Source organism: Phyllostomus discolor, chromosome 10 (genome assembly GCF_004126475.2).
Source record: "Phyllostomus discolor isolate MPI-MPIP mPhyDis1 chromosome 10, mPhyDis1.pri.v3, whole genome shotgun sequence".
Taxonomy (NCBI): Eukaryota; Metazoa; Chordata; class Mammalia; order Chiroptera; family Phyllostomidae; genus Phyllostomus; species Phyllostomus discolor.
This window is the reverse complement of record NC_040912.2, coordinates 46,588,571-46,607,021: the sequence shown is the minus strand read 5'-3', so window position 1 is coordinate 46,607,021 and position 18,451 is coordinate 46,588,571. Positions and strand designations below refer to the sequence as shown.

At 36.9% G+C, this 18,451-nt stretch overlaps 1 protein-coding gene and 1 pseudogene across 2 annotated transcripts in view; both read right to left on the bottom strand.

Moving 5' to 3' along the window:
* LHFPL3 (LHFPL tetraspan subfamily member 3) overlaps positions 1-18,451 on the bottom strand; it is a 606,934-nt gene that overhangs the window by 340,023 nt on the left and 248,460 nt on the right. The window lies entirely within an intron of this gene.
* LOC114507543 lies at positions 11,787-12,646 on the bottom strand (annotated as a pseudogene).

The following is an 18,451-nucleotide window of genomic DNA, read 5'->3' as shown; positions in this document are numbered from 1 at the left end:
TGAACAACTGCAGATAGTACTGAACACTGTATATACTATGCATTTTTTCATATACATACACACCTGTTCACTTTTTAAAGGAGGCACTTTACAGCTTCTTTGGCATGTCCAAATTCTCTACCCTTGCATTTTGGGGCCAATATTAAGTAAAATAAGGGTTACTGGAACACAAGTACTATGATACCATGACACATGATCTGATGAATGAGACATCTTGTAAGTGACTAATGTGCATGGAGTGAATACAGCATGGATACACTGGACGTCTTGGCAGGACAGAGCAAGATGGCATGAGATTTCATCTTGCTCTTCAGAGTGACACAACATTTAAAATTCATGCATTGTTTATTTCTGGAATTTTCTATTTAATATTTTCAGAGTGTTGTTGGCCATGGTTAAGTGAAACTGCACAAAGCAAAATCATGGATAATGGGTAACTACTATATAATATATCGGAAGTGGTAGGGCCTTTAAAATTGGGTAAATAGAGGCAGTAGAGATGGCCTTCAAGAACATGAATTCCAGAGCCAGACTACCTGGGTATAAATCCTTGTTTTGGTGTTTAACAACATGAAATTTGAGGAAAGACACTTAAGCTTTTATGCCTTAATTTTATCTGTAAAACAGGGGCAAAAATAATAGTACCTTCTAACAGAGCTGTGATAAGAATTATAGGAGTAGGTATTGTGAGGTCTGTAGTAGACACTGTGTAAGTTGGTGGTTGTTAATCAAGCATCTGTTCACTGAAGCCCTGTTGATATGATACTTTCTTCATTATAGAATTTCTTTGGTTTTACTTTTTTCATGGTTGTGAAACACACTGTCAAAGTGATAAGTATTATATATTGCAATAAGCAGCCAGGGTGAAAAAGTCTCTGGCTATATTTAAAAAACAGCTGTTTTATGGGGCTAGTATGGAAAGAGATTATGGGAAAACATTAATGACCAAGGACTAAACATAATCCTTTTTATAGTCATAATCCAGGGAGTCCTGTTGGAGATACACATGTATTCAATAAACACATATGTACTGAAATCTTATTTTGTGCTAGACACTCTTCTAGATGCTGGGATACAATGATGAATAAAATGGGTTGTGTATAAGAAAATAATGACTTTGGAATTGTTCATGATGTTGGGGAAAATGTGTTGGAAAAATTAAACACCTGATAAAACAATAACTCCCAACAATACCAAACTAGCAATACCAATACCATGTCCATCATTCGCCCAACAAAGACTGTTCTCTTTGTGAAGGTCACCAGTGATTTCTATGTCGCTAAATCCAATGGTCAGTGCCAAACTGCCTCTATTTATGAGGTGGATCCCTGGTCCACCCTCCTCATCCCAGGTAATGATGAATCTGTTTTCCTGGTTGCAAAGCCTCTGGAGTTATCCTGAACTTTATTTTTCACACACTACCCAATCCCCCATCTGGAAATCCTGTTTGCTCTATCTCAGAAACATATCCAGAATGCTACCACTTCTCACCTCCTGCACTAATATTTGGGCCAGGTCTTCATCATCTCACACCTAGAGTAAGACAATGGTATTTCTTTGTACCTATGGCAGCCCTTGTCCACGTAGAGTCTATTTTCTAAAAATGAAAGTTAGATCACATCACTCCTCTGTTCAAACTTGTCAGTATCTTCTCATTTGACTGAGAATTACATTCTAAGTCTTTGTTCATATAACAGCTTATGTGCAGTCTTTCCAAAATGCCCCATATACTATTGCAACATCCCCCACTGCCTGCCCCCGACACAGACATATACACACACTGCCTTCAGAACCAGAGCTCCCTAGTCTCTTTACTTCCCCTTTTCCTCCTCCATGCCATTTATATCCTTGTCTGTTTGCTTTTTGTTTGTTTTTATTTTTAAATATTTTCTGCCTCTAGACCATAGCTTAATGTGGGCAGGGCTTAATTTGTTTTGCTCACTGCTCTATCCCTAGGGTCTAAAGTGAAAACTCAGAAAATAGTTGCATGTGAGTAAATGACTCAATGTGCTCTAGGAATTTCAGAATACCCTAAGGGTTACCTACCTCAAGCCATTCCTTCCTTCCTTAGCTGGTAGAACCTGGCTTCATCTGGGCAAATGATTAGGGAAAATTCTGATTATTTTGTCTTTCATTATGGTCTCATTCTTCTTGCAAATGACTGGTTTAGGCCATATGATTAAGTAGTGTGACACAGCAGAAAGATTGCTGGGAAATGTTCCTTGGCTGATAAAAACAAACTTGTAGTAAAGGGTGTCCCTTCTCTTCACCACATAATATCTGGAACTGGAGCAGCTATGTGTTGGTTCTGAGGATAAGGAAGACACTGGGAAGACTGCAGAACAGAAACAATGGACAGTGATGGTATTGTTAAGCTACAGATTCAACTAGTGTGGAACTTCCCCACCAGTGAAGTTCCACAATTTCACAGTAAGATAATTCAATTCCTTATTGTTGAAGCTAAAAGCTTAAAATGTTTTGAGTTTGTTTTCTGTTACTTGTCAGCTGCAAGCATTGTAACTGATACAGCATGCACAGATTACAAATTTCTTCTAGCTATCCAGACATTGGCTCAGATTTTGTCTTCAACAAACTATGGAATTACTATTGTCATGAATGTGTTAAAGAAAATCCTATACATCTGAAGTCTCAGCTAGAAGTCATTACTGAAGCCACTGAGCAGTGAGCTTTGGGGCTACTTGAAATTGGAACATTTGGATGAAGTAAGAACACTTATCTAAAATTATTTGTTTTCAACTATGTGTCCCTGTGATCAAGGCATCTGGAAATATCTGGAATCAGATATCATCTAGAAAGAAACAACAGATAGATTAGGATTATATAAACATGAGTTATATCTAGGAAAAACAAAAGAAATGTAAGATGTCATTATTAAAACTCTTTTAACTCTGAAACTTTGGAAGGGACCAATTAAATATGGAAAGAAACAGTAGCTATTGCCTTTGTCCTTATGGTACAAACACAGGATGGTCCTGGCAGAAATGAAAGCCTTTAATTTCTGTTATGAATTAAAAATGCTCTTGTTCAATGTCATGCATGAGAAACCCTGGGTGATTCTTGGTAACTAGAAAAAGTTTTTAAGTTAATAAAGTCTGTTTCATGGGGCTTTACATTCAGTTAACAATCATCTTTATTTTATTTAAAAGGCAGCCAAATACTGAGTTTAGGGAAACTATCCTTATGGAGGAACTTATGTTCCAGGTTCTGTAAACTCTTTAATTCTTCTCCTAGAACTCATTCTTCTAGTCCAAGGATAAATGTGAGTGGTGATTTAAAATGTTTATAAAACTAAAATGACTATTTATTTAAAAAATTAAATTTAATATTTTTAATATATTTTATTGATTATGCTACTAGAGTTGTCCCAATTTTCCCCTCTTTGTCCCCTCTCCACCAAGTACCCCTCATTTCCTATGGAAATCCCCTCACCTTAGTTCATGTTCATGGGTCATACAAAGAAGTTTTTTGGCTACTCCATTTCCTATACTATTCTTAATATACCCCTGTCTATTTTGTACCTGCCAATTTGTACTTCTTAATCCCTGTAGCTTTTCTTCCATTCTCTCCCTTCTTCCTTCCAACTGATAACCCTCCAAATGATCTCCATATTTATGGTTCTGTTTCTGTTCTGCTTGTTTGCTTAGTTTGTTTTTTTTAGGTTCAGTTGCTGATAGTTGTGAATTTGTTGCCATTTTAATGTTCATCGTTTTGATCTTCTTTTTCTTAAATATGTACCTTTAGCATTTCATATAACAATGGCTTGGGGATGATGAACTTCCTTGTCTGGGAAGCACTTTATCTGCCCTTCAATTCTAAATTATAGCTTTGCTGGATAGAGTAATCTAGGTTGTAGATTTTTGCTTTTCATTATTTTGAATACTTCTCACCAGTCCCCTCTAGCCTACAAAGTTTCTTGTGAGAGATCAGTGACAGTCTTATGGGGTTTCCTTTGTAGGTAAATATCTGCTTTTGTCTTGCTGCTTTTAAGATTCTGTCTTTATCTTTAAACTTTGGCATTTTAATTATGAAGTGTCTTGAGGTGGCCCTCTTTGTTTCCAACTTGTTTGGGACTCTCTGTGCTTCCTGGACATGTATGTCTATTTCCTTCATGAAATTTGGAAAGTTTTCTTTCATTATTTTTTTCAAACAAGTTTTCAATTTCTCGCTCTTTCTCTTCTCTTTCTGGCACCACTGTGATTAGAATGTTGGTATGTTTGACATTGTCAGAGGCTCCTTTACCCTATGCTCAAATTTTTTGATTCTTTTTTCTTCTTGTTCTGATTGAATGTATTTTCTTTGTTATGTTGCAATTCATTGATTTGGTTCTTGGCTTCATCCATTCCACTGTTGATGCCCTGTAAATTTTTCTTTAGTTCACTTAGTGTAAATTTTATTCCTGCTTGGGTCATTTTTATGCTCTAGAAGTACCCAATGAATTCCTTAAGCATCCTAATAACCAGTGTTTTGAACTTCGCATCTGATAGATTGCTTATATCCATTTTGTTTAGTTCTTTTTCTGGAGTTTTGTTCTGCTCTTTCGTTTGAGCCGTATTTGTCTTCTCATTTTGGCAGACTCTCTGTTTTTGTTTCTGTATATTAGGTAGAACTGCTTTGATTTTGTGTCTTTGTATCATGGCCTATAGTAGAATAGAATACCTGTCAGTCGGGTGGGGCAGAGCTTTATGTAATCATCAGGGTGGAGCAACCTGTTTGAATTAGGTTGATGTAATCTCAGATATGGTGTTGCTGCTCTGTGGTTCTGTGTGGCAGAGTACTCAGAAAAGGGGCAATGGCCACTGCCTGTGCCCTGGAGTTTTGTACTGAAAGAAGCTGACCCCAACACTTGCCCTGATGACAGATATTTCAGTTTCTCTCTGTATGCCACTGGTGTCCTTCCAGCTGCTGTCCTGGTGCTGGAGCCCAGGACTAGTGATTGTGTGTATGTCCTAAGTCCATTGCAGGCCCTTTAAGAGGAGATGCCTGAGGATCCTGCAGTTTCTTTCTCCACCCAAATTCACACTGGTTTGTACAGCCAGAAGTTATGGGGACTTATCTTCCTGGCACTGGAATCCTGGGTTAGGCGGTCTGGTGTGGGGCTGGGACCCCTCACTTTTGAGGTATCTCTCCTGATTGTTATTCACTATACATGGGTGTGGGACTGCCTGTCCACATCTCTGTGTCTCTGCATCTCTTTCCCTCTTACCCATCTGGATGAGTGTGACTTCTTTAATTCCTTGGTTCGTGGACTTCCCTACAGCTTGATTTTCTGAAGATTCTGGGGAATAGTTGTTTTGTAATTTAGTTGTAATTTCTGCTGTGGTTGTGTGAGGAGGTGAGCCATGTTTACCTATGCCTTCATCAAGGTACAAAGCCCTACAATTACTATTTCTAAAAAAGAATGATCAATGCAAATGTTTTTACTTGTTATGAGGAAGTATTTTTGAGAGAAGAAAAATGACACTAGTACAAATTTTCCAAATACCTTTTTAAAGAGACATTTGCTAAATTATCTTCTTTAAAGCATCTTTGCAGAGTCAAAAAGAGTATGCAGATTTTTCACATTTATTAGAACTAATCTGTTAGTTTGAATCAGCTCATGAGTGAAAAAATATTTTGTGTATCCTGTGTGTAGACTTTTGGTGTATTGTGTTTACTTGACTTAAAAATGGAAAATCAGGAAAAAGACATGCTGTATGGTCAGTACTGTGCTGTGGTTGTGGTAATAAATATCTTTAAATTAATGGATAAATTCCTTCTCCATTTTGCCCAATATACAAAGGAATCTTTAACCTTATGATTAAAAAGAACAAGTAAGGGGGAATTCTGAAGAATCTTGGTTCTTTTCAAAACTTTTTTTTCACAGTGGTTAAAAAAATAAATAAAAACAAACAAACAAACAAAAAAAACCCCAGAGACATTGTCCCTTTCCTGATGAACAGTTATTAAACAAATCAGTTACACTAAAAGCAAATACCTCTGGAGCTCTCATCAAGAGGTCTTCTTAAGCTTGTACATTTACAAACTTTTAGAAACCCAAACAAATAATTATATCGGAACAACTACTAGGAAAGTGCCATAGACATATTATAGACAGGAGGACCTGACCAAGATGTCCTTAATGTTTCCCTCAGCTTGATTTGACTTTAGACAGGTTGCTTTCTGATTATAGGCCCCTGCCCTCCTTTTGCTTAGAGCATATACATTAGAAAACTGGGAACTGGAAATTATTTCTCTGTACCTCTGAGATGTAGATCTCTTACCAGCCTCTTGCCAGTTTTATAATTCAGAAATATCTTTCTCAAGGACCTGGGAGCCATCCTTTCAAATATAATTATTAAGGAAGATAGCATTCCTGTCTCCAAAGCTGAGGAGAGGATTGTAGAAGCTTAATTTGAGTGTCAATTAGCAAACACAGATGGCCAATTATCAATGACCAACTTCTCCTCTAATGTCTTCTAGTACTTTTCATTAGCTCACCTCAGTGCGTAAAAACTCTCTGCCCTTTTCTTTCAACATAGTACAATCTGTCTCCCCTATTGCAATAGTCTTGAGTAAAGTCTTCCTTGCATGTTTAACTTGTCTAGTGCAAATTTTCTTTGACAAACCTAGTCTAGTTTGAGTGGCAGAGTGTTGGGGACACTTCTTAGAGGAAGTGATGATTAAGCCAAGGTCTGAAAGTTGGAGTTGTCTAGGCAAAGGAGGATCTGCGGATGAGTGAAGGGTGGGTGGGTTGGTGCTAGGGTTGGGGTAAGTATGTAAGGCAAGAAGGGATAAACTTGTTTTCACCATCTTCCATAATCCTACAGGTTCTGAAGAAGTAATTTCAAAAGTGTGATTATTTTCCAAGCCGTTGATTTTTTTCTCTTACAGTAGCAATTAAAAGGCAGAGAAGACTATTTGTAATTAATTATACAGGAAATGAATTTTAGGACCGAAGGTAACAGAATTCTTGTTCTTAAAATTCTCCTTAAATGGTCCAAGTTGCTTTTAAACAGATCTGACCTAAGCTCATCGGTAGAGTTTACATCTGGACACTGAGCTTTAAAAATGTTCTGGGGATCTGGCATCATTTAATACTGACTCCCTCCCCACCCACCCCATACTTCATTGAGGTATGATTGACAAATGAAAACTGTAAACACTATTTAATGTGTAAAACATGAGATTTTGATATACATATATGCATTGTGAAATGATCAACACAACCAAGATAATTAACATATTGACCAACTCACATAGTTACTTTTTTGTTGTGTGTGGTAAGAAACTTGAGATCTACTTCCTTAACAATCTTTTAAAATCCTCACTTGAGGATGTTTCCTTTGATTTTTAGAAAGAAGAAGAAGGAAAAGGAGAAAAAGGAGGAAGAGAAGGAGGGGGAGGAGGAGGAAAAGGAAGAAACAGAGATTGGTTGCCTTCCATATTTGCCCCAAATGGGGATCGAATCCACAACTGAGGCAAGTACCCCCTGAATGAAAATTGAACTGGCAAACTTTCAGTGCAGGGTCCAATGCTCCAAGCAACTGAGCCAGGCAGCCAAGGCTATTTCCTTAACAATTTTAAGTATACAATACATTATTATTAACTACAGTTGCTATGTTGTACATTAAGCCTCAAGAATTTAGTCATCTAATAACTAGAAGTTTGTACTCTTTGACCAACATGTCCCCATTCCCAAGCCCCTCACAACCACCATTCCAATTTGTTACAACTTTGACTTTAAGATTCCGCATATAAGTGAAAAATTTCACTGTAAGTGCTGTGATTATTAAACACATTTCTTTGCATATTTGTTTCCAAGTGAATTACTCCAATTCCACCTCTCAGTCGTAAATGTGAGAGCTGAGTATAGCATGGGGAAACACTGATATGAAAAATTCTGGAACAAGGAAGCTATGATTAATGCCATAGGTTAATTCATAGCATTTGGATTCTCAGATAGTCTGTGGAGGAGGAGGAAGAGAATCATTTGGAAAAGCAGTTAGGAAAATGAAATGTCAATCTCTCCAAGCAAAGCAGTGCCATCATTCTTCAGAGCATTACACCTCCCTGTATCAGCCCACAATTACAGTTAATCAATTGAGAGGTGTGAAGGTTTAGAGCTTAGCATAGGTCCCTGTGAATCTTTCCTGAGGAGTTCTTTTTGTGATTTTTAATTCACAGTCAAGTTTTAGAAGTGCAAACAAATCATGTGGGCATTTAAATACTACTAAAACTACTAGCAGCTATTACTGAGGTGGTGGTACCCTCTTAAAATTCCTGGGGCTTCTCTGTTCCAAACTTTGGGTGTCCATAAGTCCTCTCATTTCTTTTGAGGCATTCACCATTTTTTGTTTGTTTGTTTCTTTCTTTCTTTCTTGGTGGGCCACCCATCCATCCATCATCACATTTAAAAAATTGTATTGATGATGCTATTACAGTTGTCCCAAATTTTCCCCCTTTGTCCCCCTCTGCCCAGTACCCTCATTCTCTCAACTAATCCCCCCCAGTTCAGGTCCATAGGTCATATATACAAATTCTTCGGCTACTCCATTTCCTGTATTGTTCTTAACATACCACTGTCTATTTTGTACCTACCAATTTGTACTTCTTAATCCCTGTAGCTTTCCATCCATTTCCTTCCTTCCCCCACCAGTCTGATAACCCTCCAAATGATCTCCATATTTATGGTTCTGTTTCTGTTCTGCTTGTTTGCTTAGCTTGTTTTTTATGTTCAGTTGCTGATAGTTGTGAATTTGTTGTCATTTTAATGTTCATCATTTTGATCTTCCTTTTCTTAAATAAGCACCTTTAGCATTTCATATAACATTGGCTTGGGGATGATGAACTCCTTTAGTTTTACCTTGTCTGGGAAGCACTTTATCTGCCCTTCAATTCTAAATTATAGCTTTGCTGGATAGAGTAATCTAGGTTGTAGATTTTTGCTTTTCATTATTTTGAATACTTCTCACCAGTCCCTCTAGCCTACAAAGTTTCTTGTGAGAGATCAGTGACAGTCTTATGGGGTTTCCTTTGTAGGTAAATATCTGCTTTTGTCTTGCTGCTTTTAAGATTCTGTCTTTATCTTTAACCTTTGGCATTTTAATTATGAAGTGTCTTGAGGTGGCCCTCTTTGTTTCCAACTTGTTTGGGACTCTCTGTGCATTATCACTATTTATTGAGGCATTAGGATAATGATGGGCACATTTTATTCAGCTCTCAACAAACTTGGAGGTGGCTTTAATCAGCATGACTTTAAAATATGGAAATTGAGGCTCAGATGGATTAAATAACCTGTTTATAGATTTAATAGGTGGAGGATCTGGTGTTGAAAGTCAGGTTTGACTACAAAGTTTAGATTCCTAGACTTTGGCCTTGAAATTACACACATACTTAATGTTTCACATACCACATGAGTCCATAAAAGAAAAACAGGTAGACTGTTTCCTAATAATGTAAAAGTAGTTATTATGATAATCATCCAATTCAATGTTGGAGAACTTACTGTGTCAGAAGCCGGATGTCAGAAGTGGATGAAGTTCCCTAACAGCCTACACACCAGCCTGAAGTGGACAAGGCAAGCTAGGACTGCATTATCTATTATACAAAGCACAGCACCTCTGCATTATCTTCTTTCTCTCAAACAACCTAAATTTGGATTTAATTGATATACTGGTACTTGGAACTACTCATATTCTATTGTTATTTCTACATAAAAACCCATCTGGCTTTCTTTTATGTTAATATTTTCTGCCTTTTAATCAACTGCCTTATTTTTGTCCCCATGTTTCTTCTTTTCCTCTATAATTAATTTCAACCTTGGAAATGGGAATATTGAGCAAAGATGATTCTATTTCTTTTTTGTCTTTCCCTTTTCTTCATTTGCTGCATCAACTATCCTTACTGTCAACTTCTCTGAATTGAGCTAAACATCAGAGACTAGTCTTCCTTGTTTGTCTTTTGACTGACACTTTAAAATGTTCTAACAAACACATCCTTCCTCTAATTAGCTAAGGCAAAACTATGCAGTGCATGATGTGTGCCATGGTATATTCCCTGCCTGGATCTCTCCCCATACAGTCTGTATTGCTTTTATTAATATCCTTTCAAGTGGTTTCACATAGGTTAGAAATCCAGCTGTAACTGAACAATACCCTGTAACTTTGACCTAACCTCCACAGAAGTCTCAGTTTTCTTGTTTGTGAACTGGAGACAATAATAGTACATGCATTTTACAGTTGCTTTATTTTACTTTTTAAAAATTTTTATTGAATTTTGGGGTGACATTGGTTAAAAAGTTATACAGTTTCCAATTTACAGCTCTATAACATATCATCTGTATATTGTATTGTGTGTTTACCACCCAAAGTCAAGTCTCCTTCCATCACTATTTATCTATTTATGTCACCTTTACTCTCTTCTACCTCCTCCCACTTACCTTTCCCCCTGGTAATCACCATACTGTTGTCTGTATCTGTTTTTACTTTTTTGCTTAATCCTTTTCATGTTTTTCACCCAACCTCTGAGAGCTTCCCAACCACCCTCACCTCTGAGAGCTGTCAGTCTATTGTCTGTGTCTATGAGTCTGTTTTTCATTTGTTCACTTATTTTGTTCATTAGATTCCACATATAAGCGAAATCATATAGTACTTGCCTTTTTCTGACTGGCTTATTTCATTTAGCATAATACACTCCACGTCCATCCATGCTCTTGCAAGGATATAACTCCTTTTTCTTTTCTCTTCTTTTTTATGGCCAAATAGTATTCCATAATGTAGGTGTATGACAGCTTTTTTATCCACTTATCTACTGATGAGCACTTGGGCTGGTTCCAAATCATGGCTGGTGGAAATATGCTGCAATGAACATAGAGGTGCCATTGTTCTTCTGAATCTGTGTTTCTAAAGATATATTCCAGATGCAGAATTGCTGGCTCATGAGGACATTGCTGGCTTAATTTTTTTGAGGACATTCCATACTGTTTTCCACAGTGGCTGCAACAATCCGCATCCCCACAAATGGTGCAGGAGGATTTTTTTCCCTCACATCCCTACCAACCCTTGTTTATTGATTTATTGATGATAGCCATTCTAACAGGTGTGAAATTGTTATCTCATTGTGGTTTTAATTTGCATCTCTCTGATGGCAAGTGCTATGAGCATCCTTTCATATGTCTATTGGCCATATGTATGTCCTCCTTGGAGAAGTGTCTATTCAAATCCTTTGCCCATTTTTAAATTGGATTGTTGTTTTTTTGGTGTTGAGTTGCACAGGTTCTTTATAAACTTTGGATATTAGTCTCTTATCAGATTAATCACTTGCAAATATGTTCTCCCTTTCAGTGGGTTGTCTTTTCATTTTGTTGATGGTTTCTTTTGCTGTTCAAAAACTTTTTAATTTGATGTAATCCCATTTGTTTATTTTTAAGTATTTTTTATTGATTATGCTATTACAGTTTTTCCAAATTTTCCCCTTTTATCCCCTCTCCACCATGCCCCCCAACCCTCCAGGATTCCCCACCCCCCAGCATTCCCCACCCCCCTTAGTTCATGCCCTTGGGTTGTATGTACAAGTTCTTTGAGTCCTCTGTTTCCTATACCATTTTTTATCTCTCTCTGTCTATTTTATACCACTAATTATGCTTCTTCTTCCCTGTACCTTTCCTCACCACTCCTCTGTTCCTCCTCCCCATTGAACTCCCTCTGTGTGATGTCCACTTCTCTGATTTTATTCCTTTTCTAGTTATTTGTTTAGTTTTTGTTGTTGGTCTTTTAGGTTCATTTTTAAAAATCACAAATAGGCCTTTTTATTTGCCACCATTAAGTGTCTGAATTTAAACGGATTCTTGGACTGGGGGCTCATATCCATCAGCTTGTTCAACTTTAGTGCCTGTCTCGTCCCCAGTAGCTTTTCCAGAACTGCTACCTTCACCATGAAGCTCCACAAGTTTCCCCAATTCAAACTTGGGCTTCTTCAGCATTTTGACTTTTCTAACAAAGACATCATGAAATGGATAAATAGACTGGCAAGCCTTTTCTATGTCTTTCCCAATGCTATCTGGGATCAATTTATTGACCACTTCTTTCAAGTCATTTGTCTGTACTTCTTGGGTCATGATTTTCATCATTTTCTTCCGGATCTGGTGGACCTGTTGATGCTGAGCATAAGAGGTCTTCTGAATCTGATTGTTGCATTTTTTTAGTAAAACCAACACAGAATAAATGAAGCAAATACCCATCAGTAGTCTTGACATCAACATGAGCTTCAATCATGGTCTGTCATTTTTTGACCATGGAGCACATTTTGTCATGGGTAAGATCCATGCCATGGAAATTAGTCAGGCAGTTTTTGCCCTGAACATCCTCAGTAATTAGCTTGAATTTTCTAAATGCAACTTCATCATTCTGCAGATCAGCTAGGCTCACTTCAAATACATGGCCCTTCAGACCATCCGATGCAATTTTGGTTCCTTGAGTTCTTGTGACTAGCATTTTCCCAATGTTTCTTATGTTGAACATAGCTGGTGCTTTCACATCATACCAATCTTTCTTAGAAAATGGATCAACCACTTTCTTCTTTGCTCCCTTTTTGCCACCTATCATCAGGCACTTGTTCTTGCTCACCACCATGGTGGTGCTCAGAGAGCTAAAAGGGCAGGTTCATTTGTTGATAGTTTTGAGTTTGTTGTCATTTTACTGTTCATATTTTTTTATCTTCTTTTTCTTAAATAAGTCCCTTTAACATTTCAGATAATAATAGCTTGGTGATGATGAACTCCTTTAACTTTAACTTATCTGGGAAGCACTTTATCTGCCCTTCTATTCTAAATGATACCTTTGCTGGATAGAGTAATCTTGGATGTAGGTCCCTGCCTTTTAGGACTTCAAATACTTCTTTCCAGCCCCTTCTTGTCTGCAAGGTTTCTTTTGAGAAATCAGCTGATAGTCTAACATGCACCCCTTTGTGGGTAACTCTCTCCTTCCCCCTTGCTTCCTTTAGGATTTTCTCTTTGTCTTTAATCTTGGGTAACTTAATGATGATGTGTCTTGGTGTGTTCCTCTTTGGGTCCAACTTCTTTGGGACTTTCTGGGCTTCCTGGACTTCCTGGAAGTCTATTTCCCTTGCCAGATTGGGGAAGTTTGCCTTCATTAATTTGTTCAAATAAGTTTTCAGTTTCTTGCTCTTGTTCTTCTCCTTCTGGTACTCCTATAATTTGGATATTGGAACATTTCAAGTTGTCCCAGAAGTTCCAAAACTCTATTTTTTTGGATTCTTTTTTCTTCCTTTTCTTCTGGGTAGATGTTTCTTTTCTTTTCTTTTCTTTCTTTTTTTTTTTTTGTTCCAAATTGTTGCTTCGAGTCCTGGTTTCCTTCCTGTCACTGTTGGTTCCCTGAATATTTTGCTTTATTTCATTTTGGGTATCCTTCATTTGTTTTTTCACTTTTCAACCAAGCTCAGTCAAATCTGTGAACATTTTGATTACGAGGGCTTTAAATTCTCCATCGAATAGGTAGTCTCTCTCTTCCTTGCTTAGTTCTCTTTCTGAGGCTTCACTCTGTTCTTTCATTTGGGCCATATTTCTTTGTCTTGGTGCAGCTGATAGGTTGTAAGGGGGTGGAGCCTTAGGTATTCACCAGGGCAGGGCAACCCTCCTTGCTGGGCAGCAGCTCTGCCTGTGGTGGAGGAACAAGAGAGAGAAGTATGTGGTGGCCTGCTCATCTCTAGCACACTTTTCAACAAACTCTTGTGTGAGGCTGGGAATATCTCCCACTGTAGCAACCACAGCCATAGCCCACAGTCAGCTCTGAGTCTCAGTTTTCCCCTTAAGTCAGTCCCCTCACGTGCAGCCCGCTGAGGTCGGCATACTGCCCCTTCCCCCACAGTCTCCCACATCGCAGCAGTTTTTCTGAGTCAGCCCCAGAGGTCTGCTACTTTACTGGTCTGGTTGTTCTGGTTGATTTTTTCTTTAATTACTTGGTTGTCAGAGTTTCATGCAGTTTGATTTTCTGGCGCTTTTAGTTGTTTATTTAATTTTGGTTGTTATCCTTCTTTTGGTTTTGTGAGGAATGAAGGGTTTCTACCTACACCTCTATCTTGGGGGGAACTCCCCATTTGTTTATTTTTTTTCTTTTGTTTTCCTTTCATGAGATATAGCAGAAAAAATATTGCTACAATAAATTTTTGATATTTTACTGCCTATGTTTTCCTGTAGATTTTTTATGGTTTGGAGTCTAACATTTAAGGGTTTAATCCAGTTAAAGTTTATTCCTGTGTATAGTGTAAGAAGGTGGTCTAGTTTCATTTTTTTTTGCTCATATCTGTCCAATTTTACCAACATCATTTATTAAATAGGCTATTTGTATCCTATTGTATATTCTTGCCTCCTTTGTTAAATATTAATTGACTATAAAGGCATGGGTTTACTTATGGACTTTCTACTCTATCCTATTGATTTATATGTCTGTTTTTATGCCAGTACCATGCTGTTTTGATTACTATGGCCTTGAAGTATAGTCTGATATCATGTAGAGTGAATCCTTCAACTTTGTTCATCTTTCTCAAGATTGCTGTGGCTATTTGGGGCCATTTGTGGTTCCATATAAATTTTTTTGAATATTTGTTCTAGTTCTGTAAAATATGCCATTGGTATCTTGACAGGAATTGCATTGGATCTATAGATTGCTTTGGGTAGTATGGATACTTTAATGATGTTAATTTTTCCTATCCATGAACATAGCATATGCTTTCACTTATTTGGATCTTCTTCAATATTTTTTCAGTGTGTTATAATTTTCTGAGTACAGATCTTTTACAACCTTGTTTAAAAATATTCCTAGGGCCCTGGCTGGTGTAGCCCAGTGGACTGAGTGCCAGCTATGAACCAAAGGGTCACTAGTTCGATTCCCAGTCAGGACACATGCCTGGGTTGCAGGCCAGGTCCCCAGTATGGGGCACGTGAGAGGCAACCACAGATTGACATTTCTCTCCCTCTCTTTTTCCTTCTTTTCCCCTCTCTCTAAAAATGAGTAAATAAAATTAAAAAGAATACATTCCTAGGCGTTTTACTCTTTTGATGCAATTGTAGTGTCTTTATCTGGTTTTAGAGTTAGGATGATGCTGGCCTCATAAAATGAGGTTGGGTGTCTTCCCTCCTCTTGAATTGTTCAGGATAGTTTGATAAGGAGAGGTGTTAGTTCTTTGAATGTTTTATAAAATTCACCCGTGAAGCCATCTGGTGCAGAACTTTGTTGGAAATTTTTTTTTTTTTAATTACTGGTTCAATTTCATTAGTTGTAATCTGTCTATTCAGGTTTTCTGATTCTTCCTGATTGAGTCTGGAAGGCTGCATGTTTCTAAGGGCTTATCCATTTCATCCAGATTTTTCAATTTGTTGTCATATAGTTAGTTGCTCACAATATTTTCTTACAATCATTTGTATTTCTGTTGTGTCAGGTGTTACTTCTCTTTCATTTCTGATTTTATTTACTTGGGTTCTATCACTTTTTTCCTTGGTAAGCCTGGTTAAAGGTTTGTCAATCTTGTTTATCTTTTCAAAGAACCAGCTCTGGGCTTCAATGATGCTTTATACTGTTTTTTTTTTTTAGACTCTATTTAGTTTATTTCCACTCTGATCTTTATTGTTTCCTTTCTTCTACACACTTTGTACATTGTAGAACAATGTTCTTTTTTAGTTCCTTTACATGTAAAGTTTGATCATTTATTTGAGATTTGTATATCTTATTGAGGTAGGCCTGTAATGCTATGACTTTCTTTCTTAAGACTGCTTTTGCTGTGTCCCATAGATTTTGGGTTGTTGTGTTCTCATTTTCACTTGTTTCAAAATGTCTTTTGACTTCTTCCTTGATTTTATTGTTAACTCATTCATTGTTTAGTAACACGTTATTTAGCCTCCATGTACTTGTGCATTTTTCAGTTTTATTCTTGTGATTCATTTCTAGTTTCATACTATTGTGGTCAGAGAAGATGGTTGATAAGATTTCAATATTTTTAAATTTATTAAGACTTGTGTCCTAACATGTGACTTATTCTAGAAAATGTTTTATGTGCATTTGAAAAGAATGTATATTCTGCTGCTTTGGGGTAAAATGCTCTGAAGATATCAATTAAATCCAGGTGATCTAGTGTACCATTTAAAGCTGCCATTTCTTTGTTGATTTTTGCCTGGCAGATCTATCCATTGAAGTCAATGGGGTATTAAAATGTCTTTCTATGACTGTATTACTGTCAATCTCTCCCTTTATGTCCATCAAGATTTGCTTTACATCTCTAGGTGCTCATATATTTGGTGCATAAATGTTTATAAGGGTTATATCCTCTTGTTGGATTGCTCCCTTTATCATTATGTAGTATCCTTCTTTGTATCTTACTATAGCCTTGGTTTTAAAGTCTGTTTTGTCAGACACATGTATTGCTACCCCAGTTTTTTTCACGTGCATAAAATAACTTTTTCTAGCTCTTTACTTTTAGTTTGTGTGTATCTTTCATTCTGAGGTGGGCCTCTTGTAGATAGCATATATATATATATATATATATATATGGGTTTTCCTATCCATTTAGCTATCCTATGTCTTTTGATTGGAACATTTAAGCTATTTATATTTAAAGTGACTATTGATATGTATGTATTTGTTGTAATTTTATTCTTTATAACTATGTCCCTCTGCTTTCTTCTTCTTTTTCTTCTTAACAAAGACCCTTTAACATTTCTTGTAATACTGGTTTGGTGGTATTGAACTCCTTTAGCTTTTCTTTGTGTGGCAAGCTCTTTATTTCTCCTTTCTCTGGAGAAGCCAAACTAATATAGATTCCATAGGATTGAGAAGAATCCAATGACCAATAGGGGAATTGGTAAGTTGATGAGGAAAATATTAAATAGAATCTCTAGGGTGCTTTAATTTTTTTTAAAAGATTTTATTTTTAGAAAAAGGGGAAGGGAGGGAGAAAGAGAGCGAGAGAAACATCACTGTACGGTTGCCTCTCACACACCCCCTACTGGGAACCTGGCCTGCAACCCAGACATATGCCCTGACTGGGAATCAAACTGTTGACTGTTTGGTTCACAGGCCAGCACTCAATCCACTGAGCCACACCAGCAAGGGCTCTAAGATACTTTAAATTATACAATCTAATGTAGAGGATTGACCTTGTTTAATCAGTTAAAAAAACCTGACTGATTTGATCAAAGATGCCCAGACATTTAGTGAGTATCTCAGAAGATTGAGGGTAGAGGGAGGTGTTTTTATTTAGAACTCAGAATCTAAAGTTTACCATCAAGTTTTAATTTACTGTATTGTATCTCTAGGCACAGAAAATAGTAATATAGCCAACTGGAAACAATACTAGAATAAGGACCAGCTAACACAGTAATATATTTTGGTTTTAATAATAACCATATGAAGGAACTAAGGCATTATATTGATACGTATCTGAAGTTAGTGGTAAAGAAAAGGTGCCTTCTATTATTTTTGGTACTTGTGTTAGTTTGAATAGTTTCATAATGAAAAACTGAAGAAGAAATAATTACACATCCTCACAAGCTCCAAGTGTTTCTCCACTGGCAATGTCTGAGAATGCAACACTGTGCCTTCCCAGAATAGTCACTTCCTTTTATCCCCTCAGAATCACATTATTTAATTACTGTACTTTAACTAAAATATTTAAAAGCTAATTAGACAGTGTTTTGTTTTAAATATTTTTTCCAGATGTCTTCCTTGTTCACCAGCCAAATTTAAGAAGTGATGTCAAACAAGTTTGGCAAGAACTGCATATTTAGCTGTTTTATAGGCACTGTGTAATACCAATATTGTCATTTTAAATGTACTTTACTGTTCTCCTGGGTTGTTATCATCTGTGCCATTTTCATTACTGGTGATTCTGTGCCTCTCCCTGCTACCTTAAGCTGAGATACCTTATTGTGCCCAACTTCTTAAATCAAAAAGAATTTTTTAACATTATTTACACAAAATGAAAATTTCTATGTGTCTATCTCAAGACTTATCCCAACCACTGAAAACATTTCTACTTCTATAAGATAGGTTGTTGCTTATATTATAAATGAACAAATAAGTAGCACAATTTACAGTAGCCAAGTGCTGGAAGCAACCTAAGTAAATGAGTGGATAAAAACTATGGTACATTTACACAATGGAATACTATCAACCGAAAGAAAGAGGGACCTCCTACCCTTCACAACAGCATGGATGGATCTAGAGAGCATTATGCTAAGTGAAATAAGCCAGGCAGTGAAAAACAAATATCATATGGTCTCACCTATAAGTGGAACCTAATCAACAAAACAAACAAGAAAGCAAAATAGAACCAGAGACATTGAAATGAGGAACAAACTGACAGTAACCTGAGGGGTGAAGGGGATAACAGGGGAAAGAAGAGCAAACATCATCAAGGAACATGTATAAAGGACCCATGGACA